General features: G+C 39.5%; 2 long non-coding RNA genes across 3 annotated transcripts in view; both read left to right on the forward strand.

The window, feature by feature from the left end:
- The window catches only part of LOC110477926 (uncharacterized), a 99382-nt gene that overhangs the window by 14535 nt on the left and 66584 nt on the right, over positions 1-18263 (forward strand). The gene's annotated exons all lie outside the window — the stretch shown is intronic.
- On the forward strand, positions 3560-10131 carry LOC116183392 (uncharacterized). The gene is made up of 3 exons (XR_004148013.2): positions 3560-3582; positions 6917-7171; positions 9459-10131. It is a non-coding gene; the product is annotated as an uncharacterized LOC116183392 (long non-coding RNA).

An 18263-nucleotide genomic window follows, 5' to 3' on the forward strand; every position in this document is an offset into this window, starting at 1 on the left:
CCTTTCCCTTCAATTTCCAGTCTGAAGCAAGACTCAGTTTCTCCCTATTACAGTGCACGTGGCAGTGTCTGTGGTCCACCGCTCTGCCAGTGCCATTCCCTGTGCTGATGGACGTTACTATACAGCTCACACAAAGCCAATGAAATGAGTGTGGAGGACTCATTTTTGTTATCAAAAACACTATAAACCAAGTGGAGGACTTGCTTTGCCTTAGCTGCCGTGCCAGCAGGATCCTGACATGTTGCTGACTGTGTGCAGTCCTGCAAAGTAAGCTTTTTGGGAGAAAGGCTACCAAAGCTTTACTGAAAAGCCTCTTAAACCTCAGGTGCTGCAACATCATCAGGCAGGGCAGTGATGTGCTGGGAGGTGCTTTGTGTGTATGTGCTGGGGGCTAACTCTGGTGTGAAGCAAACGTCGTTTGAATGGATTGGTGCCAGAAGAGACATGCACAGCATCCCAAGGCAGCCTCAGCGAGACATCCGACTGATTAGATATTGAGGTCAGGCGCTGAGATACCAAGGTCATGCCACGTCCTGCTTTTCTCATCCAGCTGGTAAGACCACCAATCAGATAAGGTGTCAATTTTCAACAGTCTCAAATTATTGTTGCAGCCAGGGAGGTCCAGATAAGATCAATCAGATGCTGGAATGATTTAGCAATTTCTGATTTCTCCCCCATACCCTTTCTTTCCTTATTCTTTTTCCTGAAGACAAACAGTCATGTGAATGTGAACAGAGAACTCACAGTCTCTCACCCATCCTCCGAACAAAATGTGAGGGTTGATTTATGGGATGGATTACTTGGAAATGGTAATTCTTTGCTCTTTATGATGTTTTGTCGGAAGGTGCAGTACCCTCCAGTCAGAGCAGCTGGATTGCACTGAGGTTTTTACAAAAGGAGTGAAAGAAGGGGGGTGGTGGTGAGTACAGAAGCTCCTCTAACACAGCAGTTAATAAGACACCAGCACATTAATCATGTGAAAGATATTGAATCTAACAGGGCAAGGCAATAGTTTTTAAAAACAGACAGTTAAGCTACTATCTGGTAGAAAAAGGCTGACTGAACAGCACAGGTTTTTTGCCACTATTTGCAATTAGAGTTATTTTTTATCCTTTTTTTTTTTTTCCTCCCTGTTTGAAAGTCTTAAAATACCTTTTTAGACTTGTAAGAAAATAAGAGATAAACCATTCTGGGCTGTAACAGAGGGCTGCATAGCTCTTCCCCCTTGACCTGCTATACCCTGGACTACACATCCAGTGTTTACACAGAACCCTGCTGATCCCTCTCCTGAGCTGTGCTGCCAGGGCTTGACATGGGTGAAAGGCTCCTGAGGGTCATGGCACAGAAGAAAGCCCCTGATGCTGTGATACCAAGACAGACTCCTGGTTAAAAGAGACATGATTATCAACTGCAGTCTAGAGATGAGGCTCCCTTCTTTATGTGTCTGTGCAGGCAGCTTTATCCTACTAGATCATGTACACCTTGGCCTCTTTTATTACCTCCTGCCTGACTAGAAGTGGCAAAGCGGGGGAAGAACTAGGGTAATTTTGGTGCGCAGCTACAGATGACCCCACACCTCCTTGGTGTCCTTTATTTAAAGGAGCTTCAGTAATTTTAATGCTGTGGCTACTGATATTATAGTGAAACTTATTTTTCACGGCTAAACACTCTTTGTTATCAAATCACTATAAAAAAAAAGGATGGAAAATTAGTAAATGAACCACTCACATGAGTTTGTAGGCTTTTGGCATGTGCATATGCCCTTCATTTTGAGCCTTGGTTAAAGTGCTTGCCATGACAAGTCGAGAGCACTGGGCAAGACAAAAGCAGACAGCACTCATAAATAGAGTCATAGATTTGTCAAAGTTTGAGAAGACCTTTAAGATCATCTAGTGCAACTGTCAACCCAGGTGTACCACCCTGTTCACGATTAAGCTCCATCACTTACCTCAGCAGTCTGACTAGGTAAAGTTTTGTCTTGCTTCCCATATGACAAATATAGATTTCCAGGGACATGCCTCTTGGCCACTACTGGATGATGAAATGGGCCCTTAAAGTAGGATGCAAACAGATGTCACCACTGTAAATGAATCATAAGAATTGCCTTCCCAGAGGACATCTGATGTCCATCTTGCTCATTAATCAGTCCCTGACAGTGATCAAAGCCTGATGTTACAAGGAAAGATAAAAAAATAATTGTAATAAATAGAGACAAAAATGCTTCAAGCCAGTGCTATGGGAAAAAATGTTCTTTTGACTCTGGACGAATCATTAGCAAATGCCAAGCAACAAAAGGTGAATAGGTGGTTCTGCTGCTGAGAATAATAAAATTTAGTTTCATGGTCAGTGTTAACAATAGCTACAGTAAGTGCAGCTTCCAGGGCTGGCTGTGTTTGTAAGATGAAATCCATAAATTCTGGGGGTAGATCATTTAGGTAAGACACACGAATTGCCTGAGAATCACCAACTCCAGGGAGGCTTGTGAGGAGTTCCCTTTGTTTCAGTGAATACTATAACTGGTGCAACTCATTACAGCTTTTTGTTGTTGATATGTGGGAACTTTGCTTCAGTGTGCTCAAGGAAACCACAGTGTTTCTCAACAGCTGAACACCTGACCCACAGTTTGAAGAAGAGGTTTTGTTTTGTTTTGCCTTTTAAAGGTCACAGATTGCATTTAGAGGTTTTTGTGTTTGATTTTATGGACTTAAGAAGACATTTGTTAGTAGCAATGTGGAATAATGTCTGCATGGATTTTCTGATGCTAATCAGATTAATCCTTTTTCTTTTTAACATAATTTTTCAGCTAAAGAGGTGAACTGAGAATAGGGAAGATGTGCATAGGAAATAATTGCTCCAGCAAGTTCTGATATATTTTTCTGAAAAATAACTTAAAATTTATCTTATGGTTTCCCAGCTGTTTGCTCTCTGAAAATTCTCTCTATGTCATAGCATTAGAATATACTGCAGGTTAAAAGGTAATGGGAGGAGATGCCTGAGCTAGCTCTAACTGAGTGGGAGTTTGAAATAATGCTGCTGCAGACACATTTCTTCTGGTATCTAAGCCAGTTTAGAGTGGTTGGCTATCTCCACCTCATACTGCTGTCTGGAATGTAGATATATTATTTCAATCCTTAGTAAATTAATAGAAAATACTGACAAATATTCACATACTTTAATATTTGTTTCTCAGTGAAAAATTCTTTCCTAAGTACATTATGGTGTAATTTCACTTGTAGCTGAATAAATACAAATATAAGTCATGCAAATGTGTTTGCCACCCTCCTCTGTCTCTGTGCAGCTGTGTGGGCAAATCCAGGAGCACACCAGTCCACATGAGCAGTGAAGCTGCTGCTGCTGCTGGCCAAAGAAAAAATCCTTGCCCAATTGAACTCACTGGCAAAACTCTTGTTGACTGTTTTAGGGACCAAAATATGTACTACAGTGAGCACTCAGCACATAAACAAGAAGACTGCCTGTTTTCTCTTACAGAAGCCACTGAACTTGGCATCTGGACTGTCACTTTGAGCATTGGCGCTAAACAAATCACCTCCTGTGATATCTTCTCACTCTACAGGAACACAGGTCTTTTTTTCATTGTGTTGTTCTATCATATGGTATAATTACCAGCATTAAGATAGGTTTTGTTTCTTTTCCTCCACACTTGGCACTTAGATTACATTTGGTTTTAGGTGTTTGGAATTTTTTCCCCAACAAAATACAGAAACAAATGGAAGCATGATATTGTCAGAACACATAACTTGAAGAATTTAAGCACACCTAACTCCAACCCATACAGTCTGCATCTCATCTAGAATCCCTGTCTACTGTCCAGCACTGACTTCGTAGGAGTCCTTTCCCTGCAGACACTTACAAGTGTTAGATAATTTCCTAATTAGCCTGAATTTACTGTGAGGGCTCTGTTTTAGTTGCATATCTATTATTGGAAGCAGTTTCTCTGGGGCAGCAAGGTTTTCCTGTGAGCTAGAGCTGTGGTGCAGTGAAAGCAGCGATGAACAGGCAGCTCACTTCCACCTCCTTCCCCAGGGGTGTCTGTGAAGCTTCCTGAAGGACCATGGCAGGAAGGCAGAGGCCACTGCTTCAGGACTTCAGCAGGCACACTGTAGCTCCTGCTCTTTCAGTCTCTTTTCTTTTGCAGAGGAATATTTTGGGCTTAAGCCTCAGGAACAGAGTGAAGATTGAATTGGTCATTAAATTATACAGATAGATCACCTGTGAAGGAATTTAGTTATTTGTAAATTTTCTTGCTAGAAAATGTAGGAGTCATCTGACAACAGAAACCTAACATTTTCAGAGGCCACACTTAAACAGGACACTCAGAGTAGATGGGACTGGGTTCCAGGCTGACAAATGGTTTATAAAGAAATAATAATAATAACAAAAAGAAAAAATAGTAATAATAAAATAAAAAATAGAGCAGAAAAAGATTTAATTTAATCTTTAAGTGATAAAAGCCACTTTGTCTTTTTTTATTCTCAGGCCTTTGAAATGCCTCAAACTTTATTTTGGTAATTGCTATGCAAACATATTTGATGTCTGTGCAAAAACATCTGGAAGCTCACAGGGGCATCTGGACATAAATATTAAAAGATCAACAAAAATATGATGTGAATTAGCCACGTGGATACCCATAAAAAACACAAACACAAAACCCTCCTCCACATCTTTGGCTGTGAATGTGGGTGCTTTCTCACTCAGTTTTAATGTGTTTATGAACTGACATTCAAAAAGTGACTGGTCATGACTAATGATTTGGTTTCCTTTCATTTTGACCACTCTTTATCACATCTGCTTTATCTCATCTGATTTAATAGGAAGTAGGATAGGGAATGTCCCTCATTCCTTTTCCAAGCCTTCTTCTAAATTTTGGTGTTCTATATGGGCGTTTTGGTTCAGTTTGTGAAACGTGTGCTTGCAAGGCTCCACGTCCTGCAGGACACAGTCTAGACTTGCACTGATTTCTTTCTGCAGTGGGCAGAGCTATCTGAGAGTAGTTGCTGTGGGCAGTCACTGCTCTGTGCTACAAGAACACTTGTTTTAGTGTACTCAGGTCTTATGCTAGCATGCTCAATGGTGAGATATGCTCTGATGAAGGAAAGGTGACTCTAAAGTCCAGCTCAAATAGGGAAATTGAAGGAAAAGAACAACTCCATCCAGGTCGCACAAAGTCAAAAAGCAAGCTAAAGTGGCAATTCCATAGTTATTTTTTGGTTTATGCAGTCTGATCTCATGACATTTGAGCCCCTCAAATTGGCAGCATTGTGAGTCACGTTTTCAAAAGTGGTAAGCACATGAAGGGACACAAACCTCTTTGCTTTTTAATAAGTCTGTGGTGCAGATAATCAAAGATTTTAGAAGCTGACAGGAGTCAAGCATATATGGATTTGATATCTCAGGTCTTATTACCTTGATTTTCTCACAGTAAAAACATGCATAATAGCTTTCTGCTTCCAGAAATGAATACATGGAAGATTGAGCAGTTCTAATACAAAAGAAGTCCTTTAAATTTTCCAAAGAGAATTGGAAAATGCACAGTCCAGTGATATGGATCAGCTACGCAATGCTGTGTCTTCTAGGTGCCATCACTTGCTCTTATCTCATCTTTTTCACATTCTTGTTGTTTTCTTCCTGGTTTTTTGCTTTGTTTGCTCATTCATTGCAGACTTCAGTGCTATTCATCTCATTCTAAGGAGAGTGTTCAGCTACAGGGTATATATATCCTACTACCGAATCTGGACTGCTTATGGAGTGGACTTGTTTTTAAATGGTGCTTCTGTTTCTTAATTGCCTGAAGACATGCATAGTATTTCACAATGGAAACAGAAATGCTGTAATTGGCTGTTGCCCTCTCCAGTTGCTAACCCACTGGGATATTCTGGATAGGACCAACTGCAAGGTGAACAAATTGCTCTAAAACTCTAAAATTGCTCAAGAATGGAAACACACAGATGTTCATATTTGATTTCTGCCCTAATATTTAGTGAGAACTCTATAATTTAAATAAAAAGGGCTAATTTTTCCCCAATTTAATCTCCTTTAAACAGTGTGGAAGTTATAAACATTATATTAATGTTACCGCTTTCATATTTAAAAATATGCCCTCTAAGCATTTACATTCAAGATTTGTTTTTCTTCAGATGTGTAAATAACACATAGCAATTTGCATCTCATGCATAAATCTTTTTCCTGTTGAATGCAAATTAAAAAATAAAAATAATCTCGTCCCCAACCCCTTTAATTTGCTTCTTTTCTCACCTCCTCATATTAACAGCAAGTTAGCTGGCTAATTCTTCCAATGAGAATTTTTAGAGTTTATGTGTGTTTAAAAAATTATCTGACTGAAGTTTTCTTCCACCGAGTAAAAAGAAGCCTAGAGCTGATTAATAGTGTTTCCTTTTCCAGTCCTAATGAATGTTTTTCAGGTTTTATGCATCCCAGATGAATCTATTTTAAATGGTGTGTGTCTGTTTGCTTGCATGAATGTTTCTCTTTCTTGGGATTTATCCCAAATGAGTTTACTTCTCTGTACCTTGTAGGACAATATCGATGCTGGCTTAATCAATTTCAATTTGCTGTTAAACCAGAAACGAAGCATTTATCAGGATGAACCAGGAAGGGCTGAATGGACCTTTCGTGTTGCTGAGCTCTTTTTGTGAAATCTGCTCCGTGAAGTTTCTGGAGCTCAGAATTTACAGGAAGCTCTTCTCTGACTTGCACTTACCACCTAGTCTGGATGCACCCTCAGGCTGGTTTTACTCTACATGTTTCCTGCACTGGCAGTGTGTGTGACTACTGATGAGTATCATGGGGCTCAACCCACTAAAAATAACTTCTCTAGATAGTCTTGCTGCCTTAGTAAAAATGCAACCAAAATATCTCATTGAATCATCTTCCTCAGCTCCAAGCGGCTCTGCTATTTATGACTGCGGAGTCACTTCTGCCTCCCCGGCTGCTTCACACGGAGCGCGGAGCCAGCCCCGGCAGACGCGAGAGGTGCCAGCAGCAGCAGGAGCTCTCTGGTGGGTGAAACCTTCTGCTCGCACAGCAAGTCCCAGCCCCGAGCTGCTGGAGATATGGGGTGTTGCAAACTCCCTGGCTCCTGGAGGCAGGTGCTGCTTTAGTGATCAGCTCTGAACGCCGTGGCAAGCAGTGGGTGAGCATTTCTTCCGCTGCTGCCTGATCACAGCAGTGCTAATTTTAAAGTGGTGAGGAAGCGCAGGGAGGTGATAGCAGGATGGACCCAGCTGTTCATCCCAAGGATGTGAGTGGCACTTCTATCTGAGAGGGAAGGCAGGAACTCCCATTTCACTGCACAGACAGAGATTGGGGAGAAGAGAGTAAAACCTTCCCTAGATTCCTGTTTCACTTCAGAAAAGTGCTTTCAAAGGCTCATCCTCCCATCCCCTCCTGCAGGTTATATTTAGTTTTAAGCTCTCCTGGCTGCTGCACTGATAGCTTCTTACCATTTCCACTGCAATTAATCAGAACAGGGTTGATTATGCTTTTGTCTCTGATTATGTAAAGTAGGATCCTTCTGTCTAAAATGAGGGGACCTTTTCTGCTTGGGTACACTGCTTTCCATCCCCTTCCATCCCATGCCATGCCATTTCTTCAGCATGGCCAGGCAGCCAGACATTCCTGGATTCATGTGGCATATGTTGCTCCAGTGTTGAAATCAGGCCGAGGAGGGCCGAGGTGAAGGACTAAGCAAGCATCATGGCTTTGGTGAGAGGAGCTGTGAGATGGATGAAGTCACCATTTTTGGGGGTCTGTTAACTCACTTTTGTGCTGTGGCACAAGGGGAGATGAGAGGGGCTAGAGGGCTTTGGCCTACTTACTCTGCAGCACAGCCAAGCTCATCACTTCAAGTACACTTCAAAACCTGCTCGAATTGGGTATCACTCATGCAATATGAACTGGGGAGATAAAGTAGGTTTGCACAGAAAAATATCATAGTAAAGAAAGCAGCTCGAAATCCCAGTAGTCTCTTCTAACAGTCCACAGGCTGCTTCCATCCCTGTTTCACACAAAACATCATAAAGGCTTTGGCCCCCACTGTGAACCTGTCTGGCTCACCTTGAGGCAGCCAGGCTCTCACTTGAGATCACTGGTCACATTGGGACAGCATAAGCACAGAAAGAGCAACGAGAACATGTGACACCTTCTATGTGTTTGGAGAGGTTAATTGAAAGAGCAAACTGTAATTATAGGAGTCCCCAAAACTACAGACAGAGCTTTGCTGGCTCTTCAGCATTAGCTGTTTTCCTTCCTATCTCATGGCCAATGAGCCTGGCCAGAAGATATCATCTGTTTTAGAGTAACCTGTGCCTGCAAATAGAAAAGCTCTTTAAAAATATATATTTAGACTCAGCACTCCTGTGAGAGCGACTGCTTTGCAGGTTTGTAGTCTCAGGTGCAGAAGGGTTAAAATTATTTGCTCAAAGACTTAAGATGCATAGCTGAGCAGGCAGGAGGACCGAGGAGTTGCAGTCCTTAAGAGGCTACTCCTAACACTTGTCCATAATCTCTTCTTCTCAGTTAGTAGCAAAGGATAATATGTAACATTGCCTCTTAGGAAGGCAACTGCAGGTTGCTCTCCAAACGAACCCAGGTCAGAAGTCTTACAGTTACACTGGCTAAAACTGCAGGAAGTATTTCTCAAGGATAGACACACTATGCATCTTTTTCTTCCACCTGCCTAAACACTGAGCTGTGTGTTTCTGTTCTGGTCTTAAAGAGGAACAATGAATTGCAACTCCAGCTTGCAGGGTATAACATTTGATTTTGCTGTATCTGTGGTTAGTGGATCACATTCTTAATACACCCTTACTTGTCAAACAGCAGCTCTGTAGGCAGAGATCAAAGGAGCTGGCAAGAACACGTTTCCTTCACTCATCTAGGAGAAGATGAGAGGTAACATGATCTTGACCTCTGAAAGTCAGGTATAACTCTGAGAGTGGGTGACAAGAGCCAGGACTTTTGTTGATCATATAATAACAACAAATACTGGTGCCATAAGACAGACATGGATTAATTCTTTGGAGGGAGTTGTATTTTTGCAGATTCTAGCCCTTATAAAACTAGAATTGACTGGGTAAATGTATCCTGCATTATTTATAATTTTAAGTATTTTTAGTATATATATATATGAACAAAGCAAGCTGATTCTTAGTAGATTGTGTTGCTTAATTTTGGGTGGAGAAGAAGCATCTTCTTGAGTGAATTACATGTTCAGATTATGTCACAAAGACTGTCTCTGCAGAGTTTTATTGCTCCCTAAGTAATGTACTGTCTGCCCTTTACCAGGAAGATTTTATACCATCAACAAACAGCAGGGGAGTGAAACATATCATCTGTAGGACATAGTAAACTCACACAAGTAAATGTGGCTATAAACTATAAGTATGCTAGCAAATTTACAGATGTTCATTCTATTCCAGATGCAGCTACTGTATCTCCAAGGCCTCACACACATAGTGCAGAAGCTGCTTTGCCATGTTGCATGGAGAATTAATGAAGTCACATGATGGTATTGTTTCCAATATATTGTTTTTCCCCAGCTGCTAAATTACATTACAAAACACTAAATAAACACTCAAAATTTTCCTTAAATAAATGTATCATGTAGCAATTATTGCAGCTAATCTCAGTGCGGGTATGTGACTAAAAGTGGGAGGTGTCAATCAATGTAATTAGAAAAGATGTGCCTGAAAAACAACCTCTGCATTACAATATTGTACCCACTATAAACACCCTACCACATGGTGTGTCCCTTCTTAGTTACAAAGTGTAAGGCCTGTGTTGATTCAGGCTTGAATTACGCAGTAAATCTTTTTCGTGAATTTATAGACTGTCTCTTTGAAGGCAGAATTGTGCCAGCCTATTTATTTAAAGTCTTTTTTTTTCACTGCAGCAGCATGCTTTGGAGATTTAATACCTTATATGCAAAAGCCCTGAGTGACAGCAGCTCTGCCAGCTCATGATACTTATAATGCATTACATATTATCAATAAAATGTTGCAAGACATGTCATAGATCTTATTAACATAACTTTAAATTATGGGTACAAGTTTGACCTATCTATTGATGGATTAGAAACAAAGCTTAGACTGTTAAACAGAATTAAAAGGCTCAGGGCATCATTAAACAAACTGTTTCAAGTAAAATGTCTGTATTTCACCATAAAAAGTCAAAGCATACCTGAAAAGCTAGCTTGTCCCCAAGGCAACTTAGAAAGTTTAAAGATATCCATGAATAGCTCTCAAGTATTTTTTAAAAATTATTTTTTCCATTGCTCTCATATTAATTACCATCCAAATTTCTCCCAGAAACTTTGGCCACCCTAAAAATTTTTGATCTGTGTCTCTCCCAGTCCCCCAAAGCAAACCAGAGAAAATAAACTCTGAACTGTCAGGAGGTCTAGACACCCAAACCTTTGATATCAGTGACATGTAGATTGCCTGCCTGTTGTGTCCCATTTCTGAGTTGAGATTCATTATGTCAAGACTGGAGAGTGCAGTGACGAGGCTCCAGAGATTTACAAGTGACTCCTCAGACATCAGGAGTCTATGCTGGCACATCGAGCTGAAGACTTTGTACATTAGGTCACAAATGACTCTTCTGCAAATTTTCAGAGACATTTTGTAGGGTTTGTTTATTTGAGCATGGTTAGGTAGCTTGACTAGTTTTTACTTATGGAGTGGGTTTTGGCATTTTAACTGTGGATTCTTTGCCACATCTTTTTGTGTTCTCTTTGTGTTAGCACTTTGGCAACAGGGAGAAAATTAAGGTAAGTCATTTAAGTGACTTGCCTGAAGTTATGTAGAAAAACAAGGATAGAGCCATAAACAGCTCAGAGATGTCCCGTTTCCTAGCCCTCCACATATATCCTGGAAATATTCAATTTTTTCTGAGTGTCATTAGGATTAACTGTCTAGCATGGTAAATAAGGCTTCTTCTCTCCATACTTTATTGTTTAAAACATTGAAATTTATTTTTAGGATGTGAACTTCTTTGTTAGATGGGTAGTGGAGTGTGCTGAGTCTAATAAAGATGGAAGGCAAGAAGTCCAGAAATTACTGTCTTTTTTTCATTATTTCTATAATATAATTTCTGGATCAAGTACAAAACCATGGTAGAGAGAATTTTTCCATTGACTTGAGAGGGAATGGAGAGAGACATTGAAAAGAAATGTGTCCAGCTGATGAGTAAGCTGGCATGCATCACTGAGTTGTTAGTTTATTCTATTAGAGTGGACTTTGTTTTACTGTTGATAAAAAAACCCAAAATATCTCTGTCCATTACACATTAAATTAAGGGAACATACACATGCTCCATAATCACAACTCTCTCTCCCTGAGCACTGATCAGTAATAGTGACCTTTTAGACAGGAGGTGGAAGGTGATAGCCTAAATAGTTTTGTGTTAATTATGACTCCTCTGTGCTCTGGAAAATCCTAAAATTTTAACAACTTTGCTATGCCTCAGGTCCCCTGAGACCTGACATTGGCAACAACTAAAGAACATATATATTTGGACAACAGTGTTATAAGTAATTCTGCTGCTTTGTATTTGTTTTGATTTAGGTTTTGTCTGTTTGTTTTGTTGTAATCTCTCCTAGACTGATAAAAGCTTTATTTGACAAGTTCAAAAAAGTTAGTTTTCACTCATATTTATTCAGTCTCATATACTGAATAAATAAAGGCACAAATAAAAGCAGCTTGAGCTCTGCAGTGGACTTCCCTGACTATTTCAGTTAACCTTAAAGTTCACTGCACCGAAAACTAATAGCATTTACTTGTCAAGAAGCCAGAGTAATGACATTTTGTGCCATTATTCTAATGCATTTTTCACTGTGCATTTTCTTTAATTATTTCCATGAGTAATATCATTATGCATTCATGCCAATACAATTCTGATAATTAATTTACATTATGGCAATTTCTTAATGATTTTGATGTCAAAGTTAATAGCAACATCTAATAGTTGATCTGTTTGAGCTGACATAAATTTAATGTATTAATGCCAAAACCAACAGCAGCATCAAATTACATAGCAGAAAAATAAACATCCACAGGGTAAAATCCTCAGTAGAAAAGTCTTGATCCTTACCCGAGGTTGATAGGTTCAAAATAAAACCAAGACCCCTAGACATGATGCATGTCAGATTTTTACTTCCTCTTGTTTTATTTATTTATTTACACATTAATGGTATTGATGTCTCATGTTTTAGAGATCTAGCGATATGCTATCATATAAAAGATGTTGTACTCTTGCCTCCAGATAGATGCATGTATTCCATATATTAAAAGGAAAAAAATGCATTAATCAAGCCTTTATCTTTCTAGTTCTTTAAGCACTATTCTATAGGAGGATAATTTAGGGCTGATGTCTGAACCCAAATTTGTATCTTGGTTTGTGATTTCAGTTTGCATCATGTAGTAAGAAAATCAACACAATAGACTTCATGTGAAGGCAAATATTGTTAATAACAATAAAACAAAAAACAGGGCACTGTAAAATTATGTTCAAGTTCAATATTTTTTGTGCATTTTTGCTATATGGAATTGATGCATAGATAAAGAGATAATTGTATATGTTACTATATATATGTATATATCTTCTTAATATTGACTCATATAAGTAATACAAGACAATTAACATAAACCCACTTTCTTCAAGTCTTTGTCCAGGAGATTTGAAGATCTCTTTACAAGCCTATAGGTATTTTTTTTCCAGTTAAATATTTTAGTACACTTTAGTATTGAAAAAAATGTATGTGAAACAAGTTATGATAGCCATAAAATGGTGATGGTTCTTTTCCCTTTATATTTTTAATGAAAAGAAAAGCCTCATTCCATGACAGAGTCACTAACATAATATTTATTTCCCCCTGCTTCAGCCTGTTAAATGTATAGATGAAATGTTAAAAACCATTAGAAATAAAATTGATCCTGCCATATATCTCAGCCTTTCCCTGAACTGGCTTTTCATCAATTATATCCACCAAGGGAGTGCACATTTCATTTTACATTGTAAGGAGATAATTATACAACCTCAATTAGACCTTTCATTGCTGGAGTATAAAGGGCTGCTAGTGCAGACCTAGATCGTTTACCTCTAAAATGCACAACCTTTACTTCTTCAGACTCCACAAGCAAGGTGCCTGTCCCTACCTGCTGAACAAGAAGCCATGTCTGATTGCTTTTAGCCTCTCTTAAACTTGTCTTATGAGCATGAGGACACATGCTTGCTTGAAGCCAGTCCCCCAAGATTCGGACATGTCACAGTCCATTTTCTGCATCCATCCTGTGGAGATCAACACTGCTCCACCCAGACACAAAGTTTGTTGAATGATTTTAAGTCCCAGTGGTGTGGGTGAAGGTGCAAACTGCAGCAATAGCTTCATCCCTCATGTATATTTCTGGGGAGCTGTACTTTGGAAGAAGCTTGTGGGATGAGAGGGACTTTGTTTGCTCAGAATTTTTAACTTGTGCAGTGTACCATGAGTGCACAAGTTCAGCTACACACCTGCAAATGTAGTGCTGTGGTGGTGTAGGAGAATAGAGACAATGCTGAAGGCAATCTTACCCCTGAGGAACTGCAGCTGTACAAATTACCAAAGAGTAGGAACAGCCTTGCCTTTAATAGGGCACAGCTGTGTCCAATAAGGATGGTCCAGGAAGGATGGGTGTTATAAAAGAGTGGGGTAGCTCGTGGAGGGGAGAGCTGTAGTCTGTTGGCTGTGCTGCTGTGGGGAGTAAGGGTCAGGTATTTGTGTTAGGGACAGTAGGGGTTAGTGTGTGCTGCTAGGGACAGAAAGGGTCAGGTGTTTGTGTTAGGGACAGTAGGAGTTAGTGTGTGCTACTATGGACAGAAAGGGTCAGGTGTTCACGTTAGGGACAGTAAAGGTTTGTGTGTGCTGCTAGGGACAGAAAGGGTCAGGTGTTCACGTTAGGGACAGTAAAAGTTTGTGTGTGCTGCTAGGGACAGAAAGGGCTGGGTGTTCCTGTTAGGGACAGTAGGGGTTTGTATGTGCTGCTAGGGACAGAAAGGCTCAGGTGTTTGTGTTAGGGAAGGAAGAAGTCAGGCAGCTTTGTGGAAGAAAGGAAAGGAGTCAGTGGTGTGAGGAGCTGCCTGTGGGAACTCACAGAGAGAAGGTATGAAAGTCTTACAGCAGGATAATAAACTAACAGTGACAGTTCCCATCCACTGCTGAGTGGTGCCAAGCCCCGACACCAACAATTGGTGGCGTGTACGGGGATGGGTTCTGACATGGTGGAATGCATGAGAAGAACATGGATGGGAGGAGATATCTGAGAGCCCTTGAGTTTTAACCACCCTTTGTTAGGACATAGACATCTTCCCTGCATTCAGACATAAGCTGAGTCTACTTCAGCCTTTTGTTCTTAAAAGAGAATTGGTTTGAGGCAGATACTACTCATACAAGTAAGGACAGTGAGAGAGAAGTCTGGAAAAAGTCTTATATATGGAATTTCTTTGTTATGCAAGCTTTGTCAAATGCACTTCCTGCTCACACGTCTGTGATGAAGATCTGGGATGCTTTCCTCTAACAGAGCCTTTTAATTTCTTAATTTAATTTAATTTCACAGCCTTTTTGGGGGGTGAAGAAAAGGGAGATTTTATTATCCACAACATTACAGTATATAAATTAAATTTTATTTTACCAATAAATTTTTAAAATTACATTTCATATTATGGAGACCGAGAAAGGAGTGGAATACTGACTGTCCTTTTTCCTTGGTCTGTAGAAGATATGGGTTTTAGCTGTCCAAGTTCCCTTGGAGATAGGTTAGTCAAGAACACATCTTGGTTTTAAGAATAGCTGCTCAATGAGAAAGAGCAGTGTAAATGTTATCTTTATTCCAGGTGAGGAGAAGAATCTCTGAAAAGCGTTTCTGAGGAGTGTTATCTCTGTGGGTTGATTGTTGGAAGGTGTAAGAAATATGACTATGATTGTGGTTTGCACACTGAGAGACTTTCCCCCACAACCCAAATGGTTTTCCTGTGTGGCATTTCAGAACCCCCCTTTTTCTGCCTCCAGGCATGTGGAATGCCTGTGCAGAAAATATTTTTTTTTTTTTTTTTTTTTGTGCAGGGCTTGTCATGAGTTGGACACAACCTCTTTGGAATGCAATGTAGGAGTTTGAAAGGGAGGTTTTAAAAATTCAGAGCTGCCTGAGGACTGTGAGCATTACTAATGAAAATGTGTTTGAGTTTAATGTTAAAACTAAATGTCCCATAGAACAGAATGAAATTAACTTCTTCCCTCCCCAAAACTTATACTGAAGTTTCCAAAGCCTTAAATCTGGCCCAGCTCTGAGTCAAAAAACTGCTCACATAAACTCCTACACCCAGGCATTTCATATTATCTTCCATTCCTTCAGTCTGCCAATTATTTGTCACACCCTGTTGTTGCAGACTCTCTTAAATTAGCTCTTTAGTGACTCAAACATTTATTAACTGCTCTGGAACCTAGAGTTCATTGTGTTAGGAAGCTCCCAGGCCTTTATTGCTGTTTGTCCTATTGTTTAGGACACTGATGGTGGCTGTGAATCATGGCAGAGGCAGAAGGGGCACCACCTAGCAGCAGGGCTCTGTCTCCTGAAGCAGGGGATGTTCTGCTCATCCCCTACACCAGAGAGACACAGAGTGCTTTACAGGTGGTGAGATGCATCTTGTAGCAGTGTCCCTTTGAGTCATAAAGCCTGAGGAGATGGCATCAACAATCCACTGCTTTCTTTAATCAGGTGTGAGTGAAGAGGCATGGCTGTGGATATGAACTAGCTGCCTAGGTCCTTAGTGCTGAGGCAGAGAGCGCTGGTCCTTTCTGCAGGAACAGTAATTAGTCAGAAGGCAGCCTAGCTACCAAGTACAATGCTCATTGTTTCTCTCCTTGACAGCTAGCTCAGGCTGGTTATTAACACAAAAAAAGCTTTCACTTTGAAAGTAATTTTGTTCCCTCCATCCTCCACTGCTACATTTCCTTTGCAAAAACCGTGCTGAGTCACATTAAACTGTGACTAAGCTTGTGGGGCCTCTTTAAGGTACCACTTTGGCACAGTGGTTCAGAAGTCTCAGACTGAACCAAGACCAGAAAAGCAAGCAGTGGAGGTGGAGGTAGCCTCCCAGTTCCCATGGCACAGATGTACAGTGAGCTGGGAGAAAGTTTTGTGGGAGACATACCACAGCACATTACATGATAGCTTTTTAACAAGAGGGAAATTATGTCCTCTGCTTCTTGTTGGACAGGGATTGATTACGCTGAGTCCTGTAGCCCTCTGGGTATTTAAAGTCTGCAGACCACAAAGAGCTTTCACTGTAACTGGACAGTCACTGATGTCCATTTACTGCACTGTCCTTGTCATCCAAAGCTTTCAGTCATACAGTTTACTGACTAATTGTACCAAGCAATGTGTTTTCAACACAATGGGTATTTACAATCTGCAATAGTTATACATAAAGCCTTAAAAAATACACAATGTCTGACTACTAAATCATATAATTTTAAAGGATGTTGTGTATATTTTTACATCCACTTTAGACTTACACACACAGAGTATTTCCAATTGTTTACATATGTTAGAATCTCTTGCATTTAAATAGCTCATTATGCAAATATTTACAAAATACATGGATATTTATTTTTACTGTACCCTCTATTCAATCACTGAGCTAAGATTTAATGTCTAAGCATTGTCTGTAGAGTCTCATGTGCAGTAATGTATTATGAGTAATTATGTACTATATACAGTTATACCACAAAAATAACAGATTCAAAAAATATTACCCTTTCAAAGGCAAGCAGCAAAATTTATGGAGTATCAGAGGTAAGGTGCAATCCTATTTCAACCCCCAATAATGCGCATGTGCCCTATACCATGGCCTTCACTAGCCATGTTCTGGTTGCCTTCAGCTGCGATGGGGGTGTGTCCCACACTGTCACAATCCAAGGCTCTGACCAAGGCTCCAGCCAAGCCTTGGGATCAGACTACGGCAAATTTATAATGTTACCCAGGAAAGGACTTTTTCCTGGATTTGGTCACCTAAGCAACTGACCTGGCTCAGCGTGCATGTTTCTGATTTTCCCACTCCAATACAAGAGCTTGAAGAAAGAGAACACACTGTACTAATTCACCTCTCTGGCTGGAGCCATACACCAAGCAAGACTAATTTTGCATTTGAGACATTTGAAAGAGCACTGTGTTCTCATATAATCAAAGACAGACTGAAGTAATTGTGTTGAAGGGTTTTCCTGACCAGAATATCTTCCACCAGGAAATGCTGCTTTGTCAGAATTTAAATACTTCATAGGAACGTTTTGTTTGTGGTGATATTTTTTGACAGAAAAAAATGTGAGCAAGTCAAATTCTGAAGAAATTTCTTACCACTGTTGGTTGTTTCTATGTAGGCCTGATTTAATTTCTTTTGGTTTCAGAGCATATATTATTTATATTATATAATATATTATATATATTATATAATATATTATATAATATGAGTTAAATATTATGAAATCTCCTGCAAAAAGCCCTTGGAACATTTCAATTGTGTTAATTCTGACATTGACCAATTTGATTATTAGAAGGCTTCAATAATTTTGGGTTTTAACAGTTATGTATTATCAGCCCTTCTGCATGCACAGGGCTTTCCTATATTTTAAGAAAACAAGAAAAATTCAGAAACTTAGTTTCAACAGAATTTATAAATGCTATGAGGATGGCATCCAATCTGAAAAAAACCAACTTTTTAAGTGGATAAAGTTTTCGCAAGTTAAAAGCAGCCAAAATAAATCTAAAAATTGAGTGATCTCAATAATAGATGGCAACTTTTATTCCATCTACTACACTGAAAACAATTTGTCCTTGGAAATTACTCTGAAAACAGTATTTAATTTTTTAAATATGATTTATAGAGAATTTGTAGCACAAAGAAGATACTTGAAGCCAGGTTTTTCTTAGTGTTATCTGAATCAGTGATTAATATGATGTATACACTTGCCTGTAGTTAAAATTTCCTAAAGCTAATTTATATCAGTATGCATTCTGCATATTGATAATGTCCTAATAAAACCAGACTAAACAGAAGTTATCTTAAACTGGAGACAGGTTTGACTACAGTAATATCATTTGGATAAAGATTTCTCACGATAATTAAATTAATCTGATCACAAATCCTTTATTTCCAGTTCACAAAACATTTTGTAACTTCATGGGTATTTATAT

The sequence above is a fragment of the Lonchura striata genome, chromosome 3, assembly GCF_046129695.1.
Source record: "Lonchura striata isolate bLonStr1 chromosome 3, bLonStr1.mat, whole genome shotgun sequence".
Lineage (NCBI taxonomy): Eukaryota > Metazoa > Chordata > Aves > Passeriformes > Estrildidae > Lonchura > Lonchura striata.